The sequence below is a fragment of the Triticum dicoccoides genome, chromosome 5B (assembly GCF_002162155.2).
Source record: "Triticum dicoccoides isolate Atlit2015 ecotype Zavitan chromosome 5B, WEW_v2.0, whole genome shotgun sequence".
NCBI classification, from domain to species: Eukaryota; Viridiplantae; Streptophyta; class Magnoliopsida; order Poales; family Poaceae; genus Triticum; species Triticum dicoccoides.
Genome location: NC_041389.1, coordinates 706,436,038 through 706,459,138, shown reverse-complemented (window position 1 = coordinate 706,459,138; position 23,101 = coordinate 706,436,038). Strand labels below are relative to the sequence as shown.

The following is a 23,101-nucleotide window of genomic DNA, read 5'->3' as shown; positions in this document are numbered from 1 at the left end:
GGTCCGACTCGAAAAAAATTGAGAGACACACGGGGACGTTTTGGTAGGTGATTCTGTCACACCGGAATTAGTTAGGGAACCTGTAGTGGAGTCGGCACCGGTTCCGCGGAGGTCAAAAAGGTTGCGCAATATGCATGGCTGCAACATGTTGTTCTTGGAGAACAATGAGCCGACTACGTATGCAGAAGCGAGGGTGAGCCCGGATTTCGAGTGATGGCTTGAGGCCATGAGATCCGAATTAAAGTCCATGGATGACAATCAAGTTTGGAGTTGGGTTGATTTGCTAGATGGCGTTCAACCATTGAGTGTAAATGGATCTTTAAGAACAAAACTCATATGGCCGGAAATGTTACAATTCATAAGGCTCGACTTGTCGCTAAACATTATCGACAAGTTCAGGGAGTTGACTACGATGAGACTTACTCACCAGTAGGGATGCCTAAATCAATTTGCATAATTCTTGCTATAGCTACATATTTCGACTATGAGATATGGCACATGAATGTCAAAATGACTTTCCTTAATGGAAATTTAACCGGGGACGTGTATATGACACAACCCGAGGGTTTTATTGATCCAAGGAATGCTAGTAAGGTATGCAAGCTTGAGAGATCCATTTATGGGTTGAGGAAATCATCTCGGAGTTGGAACATTTGTTCTAATGAAGCGGCCAAAGGGTTTGGCTTCATTGAGAATGATTGTGACCATTGTGTTTACGAGAAGGTTAGTGGGAGACCAGTCACATTTTTGATCTTATATATGGTTGACATATTGTTGATTGGAAATGATGCTCAAATGCCTGAATCTGCTAAGGACTCGTTAAAAATAGTTTCTTGATGAAGGACTTGAGAGAAGTAGCTTATATTCCGGAAATCAAGATGTATATAGATAAATCAAGAAGGCTTATTGAATTAAGCCCGAATATGTACTAGACAAGGTGTTGAAGCGGTTCAACATGCAATATGCCAAGAAAGGGTTCTTTCCCATGGCGCATGACATTAGTCTTAGCAAGACTTAGAGTCCCTCGACTCTTGATGTGTGAAGACACATGATGGGATTCCATACGCTTCGGCTACCGGGTCCATCATGTATGCTACGGTATGTACTCGTCCAGATGTTTGCTTTACTCTAAATGTGGTGGGGAAGATACCAGGCTAATCAAGGTGAGAGTTACCGGACAAAGGTAAGAATATCCTTAAGTACTTGAGAATGACTAAGGATATGTTTCTTATGGAGGTGAGGATGAGCTCATTCTAAAGAGTTACATCGATGCTAGTTTCGAAACCGATAGGGGTGATAATCGATCACAATCTTTGGTTTGTGTTCATTCTGAATGAAGGAGCAGTGAGCTGGAGGAGTTCCAAGCAACATATGGTTGTTTATTCTACAACAGAGGTTGAGTACATTGCGGCTTGCGAAGCTACAAAAGAAGGTGTTTGGGTCATGATTTTTATTTCTGATCTTGGTGTGGTTCAGGGCTCATCCAATCCATTGGACCCCTATTGCCCTCGAATGGCGCGAGGATTTTACGGGCGGAGCCGGCGGGGCTCGTGGCGGGGGGCGGGCCGAGCGGATAAGCGCGCCGGGGGTAAGAGGGTCATTTCAAGGTGGGGCCACGCGCCCGCTAGGTGCACCAACCAACCGTGGACGCCCAAGGGAAAAAAGGCAGCGAGCGAGCGAGCGTGTTTGAAAATGTCGTCCCGTGCCGTTGCGCTTTGGAGTCGTGTGCTTGACGCCCCCCTGGTTTATGCGGCCTCTTGTTTATTGCGGGAGTGAATGCACGCACACGCGATTCGTGGGGAACTTTAGATTTGGTTTGGTTCGGTTTGATTCGATTTTTTGATTCCAATTCCATGGAATGGGATCCCAGTTTTCCTACTCTACCTATCTTGCGCTGATGACCACAAGTACTAGTATTCTTGGGTTGATATGTACAGTTAAAGGTAGATACTATTCCTATATAATATCTAGTACGCACACTCGTGCTTATTCAGAAGAAAAAACCAAGATACATAGAGAGGTTTTCCCCCGAAACCCTATGGGCTCCCTGGCGGTGATGCGGGCGACCTAAGTCTTCGACGTGGAACTAGATCGGCGGCCGCTGATTCCATCGGCGGGCTGCCACAAGCACGGCGACGTGGGTGATGGCATCTCCCTCCCTGTCTGTTGACGCACATGGGGACTCGGGCTCCAGCAACCCTAGATCCGCTAGGTCACAACTTGAGGAAGCCCTGGGGAAGTTGGATATCTCCGAGGAAGAAGCAACACTGCTCGTGATCGACGATCGCGTTGACGGTGGTCCGGTGAAGTGGTTGTTGGCTGGAAAGATCTTGCACCGTAATTAGTACCATATCCAGGCAATTGGCAATGCTCTTCGTCCGGCTTGGGGGAACCCGAAGGGACTACAGTTCCGTTCGATGGGGATTAACATGTTCGTTGCAGAGTTTGGAAGCCAGAGAGATCGAGATAGGGTTTGGATCGGATCACCGTGGCACTTGAATAAACACGCGGTGATCTTGGCCGAGTTTGAGGACTGCACGCGGCCTGATGAAGTCAGGTTTGATAAGCTTCAGGTGTGGGCTAGTGTTTTGAACCTGCCCTACAATCTGAGAGATGATGCATGGTCCATGCCAATTGCCCAGATGATTCATAAAAGAGCTGTAAGTGCTAAATTTGATCACAATGGAGGGTATCTTCGCACCAGAGTTACTATAGAGGTTGACAAGCCCCTCCGAAGATGGATCCTCATAGATTCAGCGAGGAGGAAGAAGGTGGATTCGTATGATATTCAGTATGAACAGACACCGTATTTCTGTTTCTCCTGTGGACGCCTTGGCCACTCAGATCTGTTCTGTCAGAATCCAGGGACCAGAGATGAGAAAGGTGAACTGGCCTTTGGTCTTACGCTGAGAGCCCTTGAGGATTTTAAGAAGCAACCAACTGGTGAGAGTTCATCAAAGGGACAAAGCTCGGATCATAGCAAGTAGGGCACAAGGAACTCGAGCACCAAATCCAAACCTGATGGGGAGGAAGAGGTAGTTTCACCTGTGAAAAACAAGGGGACGACACGTAACAAGAGGAAGGATGCTCCGAACGCGGTTTACAAACCAAAGCATCCAAAGCAATTGCTCCTTAGGGACAACATGAGCGCTGATGCTCATGAGGGCTTGGTCGCAAATGGAGATGGTCAGGAGGATGGCGATGAGTTCGCTAAAGAACCAAAGAAGAAGAAGCCTACACCAGAAAATTTGGCAGAGACTGGTGACCGGTCCTGCCCAGCCAAATGAGTTGTATCAGTTGGAATTGCCGGGGGCTTGGGAACCCCGAGGCAATTCGTGAGCTTCGCAGCATTGTGAAGTTGGAAGGTCCCACTCTCCTGTTTGTAATGGAAACAAAAATCAAAGGGAAGAGAGTTGAAGCATTGCAAAATCAGCTAGGGTTTGGGGGTTGCTATGCTGTTGATAGCAATGGCCTAAGTGGTGGTTTGGGCCTCTTTTGGTCTAAAGATGTAATTGTTAGTTTGACAAATTTTAGTTCATGTCATATAGATGTGATGGTGAAATATAAAGACCAAGACTCTTTTGAGTGGAGGTTTACTGGTTTTTATGGAGTGCCTAGGGCTGAGGATCGGACTCATAGCTGGCGTTTTCTTCTTAGTTTGCACTCCTTGCCTCATTCGGCTTGGATTTGTGTAGGAGATTTTAATGAAACTCTGTATGCATGTGAACATTTCAGCCGGGCGGCAGGTCCGGAGAGCCAGATGAGAGCTTTCAGAGAAGTTACCGATGAGGTGGCCTTCCAAGATTTGGGATGGTCTGGTACAGCATATACCTGGGATAATCGTCAGTCAGGTGCAGCGAATGTCAAGGCAAGGCTAGACAGAGCCTTTGCCAACGAGGAATTCCAGCAACATTTTCAACATATCAGAATTAGACATCTTCCATCCATTGAATCTGATCATTGCTATGTTGTAGCGGAGATAAGGGAGAATCTGCCCAATGTTTCAAGACCGAAGAAACAGTTTAGGTATGAGAATGTATGGGCATTGCATGCCGACTATGATCAGCTTGTTGCAAGAGCTTGGCTGCAAGCTAACCGCGGGCCGGGACTCCAAGGCATTGCCGATTCTCTTGAGCACTTAAAGCAAACACTAGAACCATGGGGTTTCAAGGAATTTGGTTGTCTCAACCGTAAGGTTAGGCAGCTCCAAAGACGGTTAGACAAGCCTCGTTGCCGCTCGGTTGGTCGCGGACCGACGGAGGAAGAACAAGTTATTGTATGTCAATTACGAGAAGCTCTCCACCAGGAGGAAATATGGCTACGCCAACGTTCGCGAGTACCTTGGCTTCGTGAGGGTGACCGTAACACATCCTACCTCCAAGTGCAAGCAGCACAACGGAAAAGAATGAACCGAATTCAAGGGCTACGTCGGCCAGATGGTTCTGTTTGTGCTTCTGAAGCAAAGGACAAAATTGAAGTTCAACAGTTTTATCAAAATCTATATGAGACTCAGGGTTTTGCAAATGCTACTGATTTGCTTAACCATGTGCCAGTCAAGGTATCTATGCAAATGAACGCCGAGCTGACGAAGCCGTATACAACAGCAGAAGTGCACTCGGCCCTTTTCCAAATGGCCCCTTCAAAGGCGCCAGCAGTAGATGGATTTACTGCCGGGTTCTACCAACGACATTGGAGTCTAGTTGGTACTGATATTACCCGGGCAGTGTTGGATTTTTTGAATGGGGGCGAGTTACCACAAGGTCTGAATGATACGTCCATTATGTTGATCCCGAAGGTACGACACCCTCAGTCAATTTCTCAATATAGACCTATAGCTCTTTGTTCGGTTTTGTACAATGCTGCCAAATGCATTACTAATCGGATGAGATTATTGTTGGGTCTGATTATCAGTGAAGAGCAAAGCGCCTTTTCCCCTGGTCGCCTGATTGCCGACAATGTCTTAGTGGCATATGAGAGTGTGCACACAATGAGAAGGCGAAAAAAGGGAAAAACTATGCTTGTGCTGTCAAGTTAGACATGATGAAAGCCTATGACCGAGTGGAATGGCATTTCCTGGAGGCTATCCTAATTCGGCTAGGTTTTAGCATGGTGTTTGTTCGACTTATCATGAAGTGTGTATCTTCAGTGTGGTTCTCTGTTCGTGTTAATGGAGAATTGCTACCCTACTTTACTCCCTCCCGTGGATTCAGACAAGGTGATCCGGTTTCACCATATTTGTTCTTAATTTGTGCCGAGGGTTTCTCCTGTCTTCTCAAGTACTACAATGGTGGACATATAGAAAGAGGAACTAGAGTCAGCTATAGATCACCTTGGGTTACACACCTTTTATTTGCAGATAATAGTCTCATTTTCATCAGTGCTACATCCCAAAGTGTTGTAAGGCTGAATGACATTCTTCAAATTTATGGAGAAGCGTCTGGGCAGTGTGTGAATCGGGAGAAGAGATCAATATATTTCAGTTCAAACACACCAGCTCAGTTGCGACAATAGTTGAAAGCTATTCTGAATATTGCAGAGGAGGCTTTCAACGAGCGATACTTGGGCCTTCCTACTGCTGTTGGTCGTATAACTAGTGGAACTTTTGATCACACCGGAGAGAGGGCTCGTGGTAAAATGCAAGGATGGTCTGAGAAGTTGTTGGCTTGCGCAGGGCGTGAAACACTTCTCAAGTCAGTAGTATAGGCAATTCCTACGTACTCGATGAGTACTTTTTTGCTCACCAAGAAAGTTTGTAAGAGTTTGACTTCTCCCATGGCCAAGTTCTTCTGGAGTAGTTCTCTTGACAAAAATGCTATGCACTGGGTGTCATGGAAAGATCTTGCTACACCAAAGTGTAATGGAGGTATGGGTTTCCGTGAACCTCATCAGTTTAATCTAGCACTATTAGGGAAACACGGATGGAGGTTCTTAACGAACCCAGAGTCCCTATGTGCGCGAGTTTTGAAAGGACATCACTTCCCTGATACGGACTTCAAGCATGCAACTATACCAAAATCTGCTTCTGCAACTTGGAGAGCGATTATAGCAGGCAGGGAAGCTTTGACTGCTGGCATAATAAAGAGAGTTGGTGATGGGACTTCCATCGATGCCTGGACGGACAAGTGGATACCTGGAACCATCTCCATGTCACCTATCTTCAAACCGGCGACCACCACTGTCCAACGTGTCTCGGACCTGATTGACGTGGACAATTGGTCATGGAGGCAGGATCTTGTGAGATCAACTTTCATTACACCTGACGCCGAGGCGATCTTGAACATACCCATTAGGCGGGGACGTGGAGATGATTCTTTTGCTTGGGCCTTTGAGAGATCAGGCAACTACACTGTCAAATCGGCGTACCGTGCTCTAATGACTCAGAATGAGCGTCCATCTCTAGAAGAAGGGACGGCTACTGGCACCTCAGGAGATGAAAAACAGTTGTGGAATGCTCTGTGGAAACTCAAAGTTATCCCAAAAGTACGGGTATTCTGGTGGAGAGTACTTCGGAAGATCCTTCCAGATGAGTGCACCCTCAAACACCGGCATATTGCTGTTATGGACCGATGCAATGTTTGCTTAGCAAGGAAAGAAGACCTAATGCATGCTCTCATTCATTGTTCTCACGCACAACGGTTTTGGGACCAAGCTTCGAGCTGGTTCGGTATAAGACTGCCGCGTCTACACCCGGATTCCTGGGCTCAAGATATTCTATGCGATAACCGAGTTGCAGAGGAAGATCGTGCGAAGATAATCACCATCATGTGGACCATATGGCATTCTCGCAATCGTATAAAGCATGGAGAAGAAGGAAGAGACCCAGTTTCGGCTCTCAGAAATACAAAGGAGGCGTTGGCGATCCTTGATCTACCTCGGAACCTTCCTTTGGTTTTACCAGGGTATGGCTGGAGACCACCAGAATTAGGAGTCATCAAGATCACTACTGACGGGCCCCTAAATTTTGCCGACGAAAAGGGCGGGGCGGGCGGTGTAGCACGCTCCTCCTCGGCGTTTTTGGGAGCCTGGAGCAAACCATACGTGGGTATCTCAGACCCACTGATCATCGAAGCCTTGTCACTCCGAGAAGGAGCTCGGTTTGCGACACTTCGAGGTTTTTCGCATGTGATCATGGAGGTGGACTGCCTGGAGTTGGTGACACTCTGGAACACTCGTCACAATTCCCGTTCAATTGTGGCACCTATCTTAGAAGAAATAGGAGAGCTAGTTCATAATTTTCTGTTTTTTGATATACATCATGTAAATCGCGAGGCCAACCTACCGGCACATCTTTGTGCAAAACGTGCTTGCACTTTGTCTGTGACCGATAGTTGGCTCGACGAGACTCCCCAATTTCTGGTAACCAGCCTTCTCGCTGATTGTCCAGGAAACACATTCATGCAATAAAGCTCTCTGATTTGATCACAAAAAAAAACAAAGATACATAGAGATTCTCACGTCTTCTGGGAGGTGTGCATCATGGTTGTCATGTGTGCTTTCCCAAGAACGCAGATGGCCAAGGTAGGGTGGTATATGATCTCCATCGGTGTGCCGCCGTTTGGTCGTCGCATGCGCACAGATTTGTTTTGTTTGTACGGGCGAGAAGGCCGTACAATGCAAGTTGCTTAGGAACGGGGCGTCATGATATGAATCGATTTCTTTCACTATAGGATACATAATTATTTCAACTTCCAACTTTCGCGGTGTCCTTTAAACAAAACCACACGCTCTTGTTAGAAGATGCACGGTGTTTGACTTGCCCCAGCAGATTGTGGCACCACTGCACTGCAAGAGTGAGGGTTCTTATATAGGATCCGCCTGAAGAAATTTACTACTACTGGTGTTTCGTCAACCGTTGGATTATATAGGCAGACAAGAGGTGCAAGGAGAACCACAATATGTGCCACGGCATATTCCGTCGCCAAAGGGAGGGACCAAAATTCGCGCTGCGGGTCAGATAAAAATAAATAAATTAATCGCGCTGCGCCCTTCTACAGAAGAACAGTGAAAAGAAAAAGATAATATAGACTCCTATCGAAGCATTCTGCAGAATCGTCTGGGTGGTGTAGTTGGTTATCACGTTAGTCTCACACACTAAAGGTCCCCAGTTCGAACCTGGGCTCAGACATTTTACTTTAGCCTTTCTCTCTTTTTGGCTTTTCTTTTTTTCTTTCAAATTTTGTGTTGGTTTCTAATTTTACACATAGATAGATATATTTGTTCTAACTTCCAGCATATGCTTCACATTTCTAACATTCGAACCTAGGCTTGGACATTTTTCTCTTGTTTTTCGGCATTTATTTCCTTTTCCTTATTTTCAGTAATTTTTCTACCATTTCATTGTGTATGTGTATGCACAATTTCCAATAGTCATTTTTAACTTCCATTAGACTTTGCTTCACATTGAACAGACTGCTAAGGCTTTTCCGTTTTATTTTATTTTTCAGATTTTGTGTTGGTTTGTATATTTAATCATATAGATATGTATAGATATGTTTGTTTCAACTTCCAGCATATTTTGCTTCATATTTCTAATGTTCAGACCGAGGCTTAGGCATTTATTATTTCTTTGTTTTGGGCATTTATTTTCTTTTCCTTATTTACTGTAAATCCCATACCATTTCATTTTGTATGTACCATCGCGGGCTGCCGCCGCTACCACGCTCACACCCAAAGCCGGCATGACCTTGGAATATGCCGCTAGATTGAATGCGGACGAATGTCTTCAGCCTCGGTCCAAGGGGACCAACACGCTGGAGGGAAAGGAAGGACGGCCATCACTTCATCTCGCTGACGACAACACAACTCTGAAGTCCATAGCAAGAACAAAAGCCACCTTGCCATGGCGAAATTCACCGCCGGCATCGTCTAGCATCACACTGCATCACCCAATAGCAAGAACAAGACCTACCTTGCCATGGCGGAGTCGGAATCGAGGGACAAAATCTCACCTAGCCGGTCGTCGACTCCCCTGCGAAGACCGCGCCTAAAGAAACCAATGCCCACCGAATCGATGGACCCGGGAGAAGACAACGTCGGAAGCTTGTCGATGCCGCCACAAGTGACCTTGCCAAGATGGGGAACATTAACGCCGGAAGATTTTGACGCTTCCTTGTAATATTTGATGTGAGTGAGATATTCACATTAACCTATGAACGGCTATTAAATTGTGTCCATAGTTATTCCATTTTTGATATAAAACTATATTTTGGAAAACCTTGAACACGCATAATATTTTTTTAGAAAGTTGTAATTCTGAAACCGCAGGGCATTGACTTGTCCATGCTTCTCGCCATGAACTTGTTTGTGCTTCTTGGTGAGCTTGGACAACCCAAGCTCATGCTCACCGAGGTCCACAAAAGCATCGATGTCGGGAAAGAAAAATGAGGTGACCGATAGACTCCGCCTCTCTACGTAAAACACATCCACTCTCTTGTCGACAACATTTCTTCACAAGTTACATGATACCAGCATGGAGCTTTTGTCTAAAATGGACACCTGGTATGGACATACATGAGTACCTGATAGGCTGATATGACTATCCCCCAAAACAAATATTTTAACACCGGAATGAACCAGCCACAAATCCTTGAAAGTGTTGTTTGTACTGAATGCATCCTTTTTTGCAAAGAGATTGGAAATTGAAGCAATATTTGCATAAAAACGAGAGATGCCTTTGGACAATCGATAAAAATTCAGCCTGCATCATTCAAGAAGCATACTATTTTAAAAGTTCTTGCCCAAATATACTGACACAGTTCCAGTCGTGTTGTGCTTAGCTTAGTCACATTCTTCTTATCATACATTCACGTACTAAGGCTCTCTCTTTTGTACCATCTACCTTATGTTCCTTTTTTTTTTAAATACCTTTTGGTCCTTCAGAGTAACATATACTCCTTCCGTTCCTAAATATAAGTCCTTTTTACCTTTTTAGTGATTTTCATATGTACTACATACAGAGTAGTTTAGACTGTAGATTCACTCATTTCGCTCCGTACGTAGTTCATACTGGAATTTCTAAAAAGACTTGGACTTTTTTTTTTTGAGGGGAGCATATATAAGTGAAACTCAAACTACCACGAACAAAGATTGAAGCATGCAAGCAGACTCGCCAACTTGGTGTACTTGTTTTTGTTATGTACACCATTAGGGTAGCAAATTCTCTTTATTGGTACGGTTGTTTGTTGTATATATATTTATCTATAATCTATAATATCTAAATAGTTCATCCCTACTAACCTATTTCTGTTGACATGCAAAGTATCCACCTCATCAAGGCTTCCACATCAGCACTTTCAGCCCTAATAGTACCACGTCATGCATGCGTTCCGTTACTGTACTTAATAGGGTATTTAACGTAACTGAAGACCCTCTTTTCTTCTTGGCAAAAAAATATTGAAGACCCTCTCTCTGTTTCCGCTTTCAGCCGTAAACAACGGACGCTCTCTCTCCCTAGAAAAAAACAAGACGATCTACGACCACCCTCTCTAAAGTCTAGACTGATCGACTCCTCTTCCACCAATCGTTCCTTGACGGCTAGAGTAGGGTGCGGCTTATGGGAGCCTATCTCCGCGTCATTGAGCTGCTCCGGTTGGACTGGCAGTCTCCGGCACCCCTTCCCGCAAAAAAAATAAAAAAATACTAAAAAAAATCGTCAGTTGCGCCCTCCCTTCGTTTCACAGCGGCACGTGGCCTCAGCTCAAGGCACTACGACGCCAAGATCCAGTACACAGCTGACCACCAATTACTGTACATAAACCATATGTCTAATAATTGTTACATTCGCTTGACAAGCATTTCTATAATTTGCAAGATTGAAATAACATAGAGCTATCATTTTGCAAAAGTGGTTTGCATGAACCCACAAGCATCCCACTTCGGTAGTAAACATCATTTCCTTCTTATCTCTTATTTGTCCTCTAAGAATACACCCAATGAGTTACAACTTGGTATACTATCTTTCCACAGCAACGCGCGAGATGTTATCTAGTTTCTTCAATATGTCATGCCATTTTAAAAGTAAATGTTTGTATAACTAGAAAGAAGTAATATTTAAAAAACATACATTAAATTTTTTAAAATGTTCATGTGTTTAAAAATGTGTTTGTTATATTTGAAAAAAATGTTTATACAATATAAAAAGCCTAAGGCCTCATGGCGTTCTGGGCAGCTGGTGTGGGCCTGGAAGGCCGCAACGGAGGCAAAGTGTGATAGCCTGGCTTATTAGGGATGATAGACTACTCATATAAGGAATTCCTTCTTTTCCAGAAGCCCATTCAGACAGAACTTTAAAGTTAAGCGTGCTCAGCTTGGAGTAATTTCAGGATGGGTAACCGATCGGGAAGTTGCTCCCGGATGCGCATGAGCAAGGACAAAATGCGCAGAAAAGACTAGTATTGATTCATGAGGCCAGTCTAGATCCCGCCAGGAGTAACGACCACCGGGCAGGTGTGTCCGAGGCGTTACACAAAGCAAGTAGACCGAGAGGAAACGGCAAAAGGAAGAACAAAGACAAACCATTTTGCCGAGAAAAAAAAAAGCAAACTACCGGGCTAGTCTGCCAGATGCTGGGCCGTGATGGGACGACTAACAACACACAAACTGGACCTCTAAAATTCTAATCCGGCAAACCGTATTTAGCGCCTTTAGCACCGATGGACCTCAAAAACCCTAATCCGGCAAAACTTATTTGGCGCCAGTTAAAGGTAATTGTGCCAACCGGCTCACACACCCCTCCGAGCTTGCCCGACCATTTTGCTGTCTTTTTTGCCATTTAACCTTCAAAAAATGCGTGCGGGCGATAGGTCAAATTCGGGACCTTTCGTTCATCGAGGAGAGCGCAAACCACTGGGACAACGCATCACTTGTGTCAAGATAGTATTTTTCTTTTGGTTTTATCCTTTATCATGTTCCCGGAAGCCCGTTGACCCCAAACATGTTTTTTTCCGGTTCGCTGGACGTTCTCCAAAACAGGTATTAGTTTTTTATTGTTCCTTTTTTCTTAAATGCAGAAACTTTTTTAAAATTCATGAAATATTTTTGAAAATGATGATCTTTTTTCTTCAATTGATGAAATTTTTTTCTTAAAAAATTCATGATTTGTTTCTCAAAATTTTCAAATTCATGAAAATTTTAGAAGAATTGATTATTTTTAAACCTATGATTATTTTTTGCAAATCCATGAAAATATTTTCAAAATCGATAAACATTTTCCAAAATAATCAAAACTTTTTCAAATCCATGAACTTTTTAAAATTTTGTGAACTTTTTATGAGAGGATAAATTTATTTTCAAAATCGATCATTTTTTCTCAATATCGATGAACTTATATTTAAAATCATTGAATTTTTTGATTTTTCTGAACTTTTTAAAAACCCATGAACCTTTTTTAAAAAAGTTGAAGAATTTTTCTCGATATTTCTGGAAAAAACAATATTGTTTTTATCATTTAAAAGAAGTTTTTCGATTTTTTGTGATCCATCAATCAGTCAACGGTTCAGTGGTAAGCTGTCATTCGGTCAAATATGAAATCCATCGATCGAGCATTCGACGAGGAATTAGCACAACTATCGTTGCTTGGCTGGCCAACGGAGCTCGCGCGTGAGCGCCACTACGGTAGCGGGCGCATAACACGCTGATTAGGACCTCCCTAGGAGCTCCTATTATGGACCAAGGCGATGAAATGCCATGAAACACACAACCACGCGCCCTTTTGGGCCGGCCCATGCACGGGCAGGCACCCCTTTTTTTGCTTTATCCTTTTCATTTTCTATTTTTAAAAATTCCTGTTTTTTAAAATATTCAGAAACTTATAAAACATTCATGTATTTATAAATATTCCTTTTTTTAAATTTTCACTAAAATAAATAATGTTCCTGAATTCAAATGAGCGGTCATGAATTTCAAGAAATGTTTGCCGATTCAAAAAAGCTCACAAATTTATGAAAATAGTTCTAGGTCATCATCGTGTAACAAGCTGTTGGTGCCAGCGACGAGCACAATCCACCCGGTGTTCCATGTCTCGCAAGTTAGTCGCGCCCTTCCTCGCCAAGACCTTTTTTTGAGGGAACCACCAAGAGCTACTACGTTACGGTGCAAACCAGCGCCTGCAGCCGCGATAGCTGGGCCGGCCATGTATCTCCCTTTTTTCTTATCTCCCTTTTTTCCTATTTGAAGCTCAAAAAAGGTGCGGCTGCGGGAGATCGAACTAGTGATGTATTCCTCTAGAGCGAACGACTGCAACCACAACGCCATCGACAACCAGTGATTGCTGAGTAGTTTTCATTCATTTATTGTTTCTTAAGTCGTGGGAGGCCACTGATTTTGGGAAGCTCCCAGAAGCTTCTAAAGCCGGGTTTTTCCCAGTTCCCTGGACATTTCCGGCATGGTTTTATTCGGGTTTTCTTTTTCTTTTTTATTGTTTCTTTTCCTTTTTTTCGTTTTACTAAATGCATGATTTTTTCTCTTTATATTCTTTTTATACGGATTTTCTTTCTTTTGTATTCCGGATTTTTCAAGTTTATGAACTTTTTTTCCAAATGGGATGAACTTTTTCCAAACTCAATGAACTTTTTTGCAAACTCGATGATTTTTTTTTGAAAGTCGATGAACTTTTTTTCAAAATCGATGAACATTTTCCAAAAAATCGATGAACCTTTTTTTAGAGCTTTTTTTCAAATGGATGAACCTATTTCTTTAAGTCTTTTTGATTTTGCATTTTTATTTCGTAAGAAATGAAAAAACTGGCAGTTTTTTCCTACCGGAACAGAAAAAAACCGGGCTGCCAGCGAGCGGCCGATGGAGCGACTTGTTTTTTTCCCGAGCGAGCAAGCGCGCTCGTGGGCCGGCCCATCTGAGCGCCTAAATCGCTGGAGGAACGGGCCCGGGCTGTGAGGCAACGGCAGCCGATATCCAGCCCACGGCCGGGTCACAGGACAAGCGCAGCTTCTCCTCTCTCACATTTCCCCGACGACCCCCGATGACATCCCTGGCGACGGCGCCGGCGCCGGCGGCGTCGGGCGGGCGGGAGGGCGACGAGATGGTGATCACGCCGCTCGGCGCGGGCAGCGAGGTGGGCCGCTCCTGCGTCCACCTGAGCTTCAAGGGGCGCACAGTCCTAATAAGCATCCCCGAAACCCTAGCTCCCCCTTCTCCGCTCCTCTGCTCCCGCCTGTCCGGGGAATCTGACCCACTCCGTGCTCTCCAGTTCGACTGCGGCATCCACCCGGCGTACCCCGGCATGGCGTCGCTGCCCTTCTTCGACGAGATCGACCCCGCCGCCGTCGACGTCCTCCTCATCACGCAGTAACCAACAACAAATCTCGCCCTTCCTTCTCCCCGTGTCCACTCCATCCTGCTCATTCTGCCTTGAATCTCTCTGTATTGCAGCTTTCACCTGGACCACGCGGCCGCGCTGCCCTACTTCCTGGAGAAGGTAACTGGCGTCTGCTCGCTTGCTGGATTCAGATTGTAAGTGCGGGAGGCGACGCACATGTTTCATGTCTGAATTTTCTCTGCTTTGCAGACCGCGTTCAAGGGCCGAGTCTTCATGACCCACGCCACCAAGGCCATCTACAGGCTGCTGCTCTCCGATTACATCAAGGTCAGCAAGGTGTCCGCCGAGAACATGCTGTACGACGAGCAGGATATTGTCAGCTCAATGGAAAAAATTGAGGTAAAACACCTTCTTTTCGGCAGATATAAAATGCAGCGATGCATGTTCTTTAAGAAGCAAGTTTGAGTTGTTTCCTATATGCCTGGTTGATAATTCAAGTGTTTTCCTTTCGTCGCCTAGCACGATAAATGTCACTGGACTGTTGGTTAACATTACAGCTAATGCATGATTCTGCTTGCGAGGATTAAAATATGTTAATTTATCACAGGAGGATGCACACTGTCTTTAACATATACTTATCATGCAGGTCATAGACTTCCACCAGACACTGGAAGTTAATGGCATACGCTTCTGGTGCTATACTGCTGGACATGTACTTGGAGCTGCCATGTTCATGGTGGATATTGCTGGCGTTCGCATTCTTTACACTGGTGACTACTCCCGTGAAGAAGACAGGCACCTGAAAGCTGCTGAGATCCCCCAGTTCTCCCCTGATATTTGCATTATCGAGTCAACTTACGGTGTGCAGCGACACCAACCCCGCCATGTCAGAGAGAAGCGCTTCACTGATGCCATCCACAACACTGTTTCTCAAGGGGGCCGTGTTCTTATCCCAGCATTTGCTCTTGGTAGAGCACAGGAGCTGCTGCTTATCCTAGATGAGTATTGGTCCAACCACCCAGAGCTCCATAAGATTCCAATCTATTACGCCTCCCCTCTTGCGAAGAAGTGTATGGCTGTCTACCAGACATACATAAACTCCATGAATGACAGGATCCGCAACGTCCAATCCCTTCCATTTCAAGCATATTGACTCTTTGAATAGCATAGACAACTTCCATGACGTGGGTCCGTCAGTGGTGATGGCAAGTCCAGGTAGCCTCCAAAGTGGCCTCTCCAGGCAGCTCTTTGACAAGTGGTGCACAGATAAGAAGAACACATGTGTTATTCCAGGTTATGCTGTTGCTGGCTCCCTCGCAAAGGAGATCATCACTGAGCCGAGAAAAGTGCAGCTAGCAAATGGGCTCACTGCTCCTCTCAATATGCAGATCTTCTACATCTCCTTTTCAGCTCACGCGGATTTCCCACAGACGAGCGGCTTCCTGGGCGAGCTTCGCCCAGCCAACATCATTCTTGTACACGGGGAAGCAAATGAGATGGGGAGGCTCAGACAGAAGCTGATCACTCAGTTCGAGGGAACAGACACACAGATCGTGTCTCCCAAGAACTGCCAACCAGTGCAGCTGTATTTCAGCTCTGACAAGATGGCCAAGGCAATTGACAGATTGGCAGAAAAGGTGCCAGAAGTGGGAGATACGGTCAGTGGCTTGCTTGTGAAGAAGGGCTTCACGTACCAGATTATGGCTCCTGAGGACCTCCGGGTGCACACACAGCTATCTACCACCAACATTACCCAGCGGCTCGCTGTCCCGTATTGTGGTTCTTTTGAAGTCATCAAGTACAGACTGAGGCAAATATACGAGAGCGTGGAATCATCAACCGACGAAGCCGATGTTCCAACACTGATTGTTCATGAGAGGGTGACCATCCGCCTGGATTCAGAGAGCTACGTGACGCTACAGTGGTCCTCTGATCCCATAAGCGACATGGTGTCTGATTCCGTGGTGGCCATGATCTTGAACATAGGGCGTGAGGGACCAAAGGCCGTTCCGATGGAAGAGGAAACGGAGATGGTGGCGCAGAAGGTGGTGTATGCTCTAATGGTGTCGGTCTTCGGCGACGTTAAAGTGTCAGAGGAAGGGAAGCTTGTTATAACTATGGATGGGGATGTCCACTTGGATGGGAGGAGCGGTGACATTGAGTGCGCGAACGCAGCGCTGAAAGGGAGGATTGAGACCGCGTTCCGTCGCATTCAGGGTGCTGTGAGACCAATCCCGCTGTCGGCCTCCTGAGGTGAAGCCATGATGTAGGATGCTTTTAACATGGTGACTGTTTCCTAGGTGATTAAACAGGGCAGCAGATCGTGTTAGATTTAGAACATGAGTTGTATAGCATTGTAGGCAATTTCTAGTGGTTATCTGAACAGTCCTCTCACTTGCACTAACTTTGAGCTGAGCTTCTCCTTTTGTCTTTGCGTGTGTCTGCTCATCTCATCAGTTTCTGGTATTGGTGTTATCCCTCTGTAAAGGAATATAAGAGCATTAGTGATCTAAACGCTCTTATATTTCTTTACGGAAGGAGTACTTGAGAAAGAAGGTGAAGAGCATTCAGTGAAGCCAGATCTGTTCTCGATTACTTCATTTTCTCTGCGCAGAAAAATAGTTTGAGAATTACTACTTGATCCCTCGGTATATGGTTATTACAATTTTGGGTGATCTTGGTCATGCTGCTGCTTTTACCGTCGTTCACTTTGTTTAGTGATGAAGTGAAACTTTATGTCAAATTTGATTTTTATGGATACTTTTGCGGTCATCCTGGTTGCTGGCAAGGGAAGAACTAACATTTTTTTTCAAAGTTATCCACATTAACAGGGGAGGAAATTATCTTACTATTAATATTCATCACATGATGTGATTTAGTTTACTAAGTGGATGTGTTGTATGATTGTATCCACGTTAAATTCAGAAAATGGCGCCTCTCATTTCATCACCACATAGTCGCGTGTTCATTTGGTCTTCCTCATATTCATGGCGCTGCCTGGGGCAACGATCACTTTTGCTTAACGACCAAGTGAACTATAGATAAGCGATGATCACGCAAAGTTGTCTAGATAAGATAAGATGAGGAGCATCGTATTGTGTTTTTATGTCAAGCAAAATCATTACTTATTGCTATGTATTTTGAGGATAAGCATCCTCTCTGCCATTACTTGAAAATTTACAATTGTACGTACGGATGGCACACCAAAAAGATTCTTGTTATGCCATTTCAGAAAAATAATCAAGCTGAGGTGGTTTAGACGTAGTTTGTATTTTTCGTAGTGTGTTAACTTCTGAAATATTAACCCTGTCATGCTTTAGTTCTTTATTTTGATCCACTATTCTTGAATTTCTATGTGGCAGAGAAATTACCACTGTGGAGAGGTCCTCTAAGAGTACGTGCCGCACCTCCGCCTCCAATGTGATTTAAGGGGCCTGCTAGAGTTGCTCTAAGGAAGGCATGCGATCACCGAGCAGTTGTTGCAACCTAGAGTTAAACTTAGAACCACGAGCTCTTCCGATCGAAATGCCGTGTAATCCTACTAGGAAACCTCTTCAAATTGCACAACGCCTCTAGAAGGTGTAATTTCCCGAGCAGAGTATGGGTTGGAGTGTCTTCCCCTTCTTGAAAAATACTTTCTCCATAGGAAGGGTCTCAATGGAATTGTGTTCAGTAATTTCACAACAGTATGTTTGCTGTCAGAAAAATCGTGGTCGCGTGATTAGTCTCTGCCAAACTACGAGAATCAAATGTTTACATAGCGGACCGTGAAAACCTTAACCAAAGAAGTCTGGGTGGTGTAGTTGGTTATCACGTTAGTCTCACACACTAAAGGTCCCCAGTTCGAACCTGGGCTCAGACATTTTACTTTTTTAGCCTTTTTCTCTTTTTGGCTTATCTTTTTTTTTTCTTTCCATATATCAATATTAGTTCCATCTCCCTCACGCCATATATGACCATGTTTTAATTTATTAATCCCAACCCATATACTTTGCCATGTAAATGAGCCCCCTTTTTTCAACTCCGCGTTCAATAAATCTTCTTGTGGTGTAGCGACTTTGTTCGCCTTGAAGGTGATTTTGGGTTGATCTTTGTATTCATTTTGTCAGAATCTGCTGAATAAATTAATAAAGATGGTTGCATGCATCATTTTCATGCAGAGACCGAAGGTAATCCTCCTTTTTGAAAAAAAAAGTATCACAAGTAACTCCAATAACACATATAACGAAAAGAAGTTATTAGTGTTGTAAAGGTCCCTGCCTACACAGCGAACCCCCTAAACCACAGAACAAACTAATATTGAAAGGACAAGAATGCGAGAATAAACATATAATAGCATTTTATAGGTTAAAGGTGCAACATGCAAACTTCTACTATTCGGTCAACAAGTAAATAAACTACGAGGAATAAATGTGCACCAAAATAAGCAAGTTCAGCTGCCTCATCAAAAGTCAAGTAAGGTACTGGTATCATATTTGCATAAAAATTTGGATCACACGTCAACACTGCAAAATTGCATAGATTACTATAAGTCAACCACCCATTATTCATTGCTTCTAAGTTTATTTGGGCAGCATGCAGCATGCTACAACTATCATTCACGGCATCGTATATAGGCCCTAGCCTCACGGCCTCGCACAGGACCACACACATGCACTGGCGGAGCTATGTACAACTCTGGGGGGGCTATGCCCCCCCTCCCCAGCTTTCGACCAAACTGTGAGGATTTTTTTTTGGGGGGGAAGGGCTTAGATGAGATTTTTTTGCATTTTGCATCCTCAAACACTCATGTTTTAGCCTTAGCCCACCAGCAGTTTCTACCTGCCTAATGCCTTCTTCAGCTCGTCGTCCTTGAATGGTTTCTTCTTGTTGTGGTTCCACAGTGTCGCCGTCGCCTCCGCCGCGCCAAACTTACCGAGCTTCAGTTGCGGTGGGTCTTTGGTGCCACCAACCAAGGTGTTGTAATTTTTGTTGAATCCTAGTGGTGTGGTGTATGAGAAGACTTCGGTTCTTCCATCTGTCAGCTTGAACAACTTCCCTTCAAAGTTGGTGAAGGCGAAGACATACGTGTTGTTGTTGCAAACGGAAACCTTGGGGGCAGCCCCGCCCTTGCCTACCAACTCCTCTTCGGCCCACCATGGTGGAGGCTAGTTATCCTTGGTCAGCTTGACCAGTAGCATGGCCGTTGTTTGACCTTCTCCGGATATGGGCCCAATAGCTTGCATGCATAGTCGACATGAACGTCGTGTATGAGTCGGACAGAACATTGAACTTCACCACTTCTTGAGGGCTACAACCAAAAGAAAAATAAATAAAAGCAAGTTATACAATTATAATGTTAAAGCGATACTAACAAAAGAATGTGATCTGGTAGAAAATGGTAAGATGTCTTATGGGAGAAAGGAAGGACAACGAACTTCAGTAGAAAAGGCAAAATGAGATATTAGCAGGAGTTTTTCCAGAATAGCTCTCGATTGAACCAATTGAGCACCATCGTGTATATGGCAAATTTTAAGATGGTCCTCCTACCCACTAAGAGATGGGAGGAGGTAAGAGGATAATTTAATCCTAGCCGTTGTTTGGCGGGGGCAATTTTGACCATACAAGTACGGTAAGTACAACAAAATAGTATAGGCCGTCGAAGACTGTAGTCGCTCTTTCTGTCATCGCTCCGTTACACAAAGGGAGAGCATAGGACTAGAAGAGGCAAGGAAATTCACATGTGGGCTGTGTCATTGTCATCGTCGCCAAACGGTGTTTGTCAAACTTCTGTTAGCGATGGTATATTGATATACCGTATTGTCTCGATGGTAGATTGATATCATCTTTTGCAATGGTAGACTGATATTGTCTATCTTTTTTTTTTGAACTGAAAGGGGTTTCCCCCGCCCCAATTTTTTATTGAAAGCCAAGGCAAACTATAAGCAAACGGACTATTAAACAGCGCTCGGCAACAACCAGAGTAGCTGCCATAGAAGGAGATACCAGGGTTCTAGTGTATTGTCTATGTTTTCCAATGATGGATTGATAAATATAAAATATTTTGCAATATGGAAGATATATATTATCTATCTTTTCCAATGGTAATTGATAATTTCCCCCAAAATATTATATACCCATCTATGCTATCATGTATAGTTGCGAGAAAAGCGCTAAGCAGATGCAAAGTACTCCCTCCGTTCCTAAATATTTGTCTTTTTAGAGTTTCAAATGGACTACCACATGCGGATGTATGTAGACATATTTTAGAGTATAGATTCGCTCATTTTGCTCCGTATGTAGTCACTTGTTGAAATCTCTAGAAAGACAAATATGTAGGAACCGAGGGAGTATATGAGTATGAGAGAGTCTAAACTAATTATATATTGTGCATTTTAGCTTGTTGCTTAGTTAGAGCAGCACAAAGTATGAGATGCGTATGGCACCCCTAGCAGTGAATGCGGTCGTGTTGATTCTGTCCATTGAAACAGGGAAACATCGTGCTAACAGGTCCATCATTGGCGACCCTGCTCGGCATACGGGCCTATCAGCATCAGCCTCTGTCTCCATGACGGCAGCCAATAATAACCTGGTAAGGACGACAATGGGGCGGCTTGTTCAACTATGACTCTATTTATATAGCTCTATTTCGAATCACCAAATAGAAACGTCTGGGTGGTGTAGTTGGTTATCACGTTAGTCTCACACACTAAAGGTCCCCAGTTCGAACCTGGGCTCAGACAGTTATCCTTCTTTTTCCATTTGATATATTGCACTTACCAAAATAATTCTTGTTTTTACTTTCTTCGCATTTTTTTTAAACAAAATCGTGCGTGGTAATACTACTAGGATCAGATGCTGCGTTCGTTCTGGAGCATTTGTTAAAAGTAGTGATGGAGATGCACATTGGACAAAAAAAGTTGTAAAAGTGCAACCAGGGTGATGCTTCAAGAGTCAATTTCGTATATAGTACTACAATGACACCCTAAAAAAAGTACAGTTAGATATGCTCTCATACCCCAATTAAGAAAAAACGATTTGTGTAAAATTGCAAGTATAGGGTAAGATGCTGGTGTACTACTGTTTGTGAAAAAGAACAAAGAAAGTGGATTCTTTTTCTCGAAATATTGTGTTTTCTCTGTCCAATTTGAAGAATGTTGGTCTGTCCAGATTAGAGGCTGGTTGGCGAATCCAACTCTGTGGGTGCTGGACTGGGATCGACAGGAGATGTTTTTGCAGCTGCCGCCATGCGCCCGCTCCTTGCCTTTCCACCAACATCACCAACTCGTCAACATATACTTAGTGGCTTAATATGAAGAAAAGGAAAATAGTTACTACTAAGAGGAGGTGACATGTCCGAACGCGAGAGGGGCTACTAGGGTTTAAAGGTGCTTGAATGAGACAAATAAATTTGGTTTTTTCTCTCTTGATAAAGTGCCTCCGACCAAATTAAAGGTGTTGTTGGAAGAGAGAAAAAACCAAATTTATTTGTCTCATTCAAGCACCTTTAAACCCTGTCGACAATTCCGGTTTGAAAATATGTGGACGAAATGGGAGGGGTTCCAAGATACTGTCAACTCTGCTTGGTCCTCGGTCAGCCACGCTGAAGATGCCTTCCTTTCTCTGAATAAGAAGCTTGCTGCAACAGCCAAAGCGCTGAAATCATGGAGCTCCCGACGATGCAGTGACCTAAAGCTGCGATCTGCTATTGTTAACGAGCTCATTCACCGGCTTGACTTAGCAATGGATAACCGGCCGTTGACACCGGAAGAAATTGCATTCAGAAAACTCTTGAAGCTCCAATGCCTCGGGCTTGCTGCGATCGAGCGATCCATGTGGCGTCAGAGATCGCGATTCCTGTGGCTGAAGATGGGAGACTGCAACACCAAGTTCTTCCACCTAAAGGCATCGGCTAGGCGCAGGAAAAAAAAATGCAATCCCTGCCCTTATCATTAATGATGCACCAATCACAGACCAAGACGAAAAAGTTGCTGCCATATGGGATCACTTCAATCAGCTAATTGGCACATACAGGAGCTGCAACACTACCCTCAATCTCCCAAGAGCTCTTTGATGACAGCACAAACCCACCTCCGAACCTAGACTGCCTTACCACACCGATCACTGAAGAGGAAGTTAAGGTGGCAATCACGGACATGCACCCGGAGAAAGCACCGGGCCCCGATGGCTTCACGGGACAGTTCTTTAGAGTTTGTTGGCAAACCATCAAGCATGACATCCTCCGGGCAATCAGGAAATTGCAGTCTTGTAATGGGCAGAACCTGCACCTCCTCAACTCCGCCACGACGATGATCCTTGTCCCAAAATTCAACGATGCTTGCCACCCGAAAGATTTCAGACCAATCTCCCTCATACATAGTTTTGCTAAAACCTAAAATCTATGCCAAAATCCTTGCAACTAGGCTGCAGTTGGTCATCTCTAGCCTCATTAGCCCCTGTCAAAATGCCTTCATACGTGGGAAAAGCATACATGATAACTTCACTTATGTTCAATGCCTAGTGAAAGCCCTCAAGCAAAAAAAGATTCCATCAATACTTCTCAAACTAGATATATCCAAGGCCTTCGACTCAGTATCCTGGGAGTTCCTCCTACAATTGCTGCAATTCAGAGGGTTTGGATCTTCTTGGATTGATGCTATTCCTGCTCTCTTGCGCACAACATCCACTAAAATCCTGGTCAATGGTGAGCTCTCAAATAACATTCTGCACCGGAAAGGATTGAGGCAAGGGGACCCTTTGTCGCCCCTCCTTTTTGTTCTTGTCATGGACTGCCTTGCAAGAATAATGGACAAAGCACACCGAGCCAAAATCCTATCACCCCTAAGCCCA

General features: G+C 44.3%; 3 non-coding genes and 1 pseudogene across 3 annotated transcripts; all 4 read left to right on the top strand.

Annotated features, from left to right (window-relative positions):
* Positions 1–8,051: 8,051 nt before the first annotated feature.
* Positions 8,052–8,125, top strand: TRNAV-CAC. The gene has a single exon. It is a non-coding gene; the product is annotated as a tRNA-Val (tRNA).
* Positions 8,126–13,975: 5,850 nt separating this feature from the next.
* Positions 13,976–16,720, top strand: LOC119312827 (annotated as a pseudogene).
* A 1,340-nt stretch (positions 16,721–18,060) lies between these two features.
* Positions 18,061–18,134, top strand: TRNAV-CAC. Its single transcript has one exon. It is a non-coding gene; the product is annotated as a tRNA-Val (tRNA).
* Positions 18,135–20,920: 2,786 nt separating this feature from the next.
* Positions 20,921–20,994, top strand: TRNAV-CAC. Its single transcript has one exon. It is a non-coding gene; the product is annotated as a tRNA-Val (tRNA).
* The last annotated feature ends 2,107 nt before the right edge of the window (positions 20,995–23,101 follow it).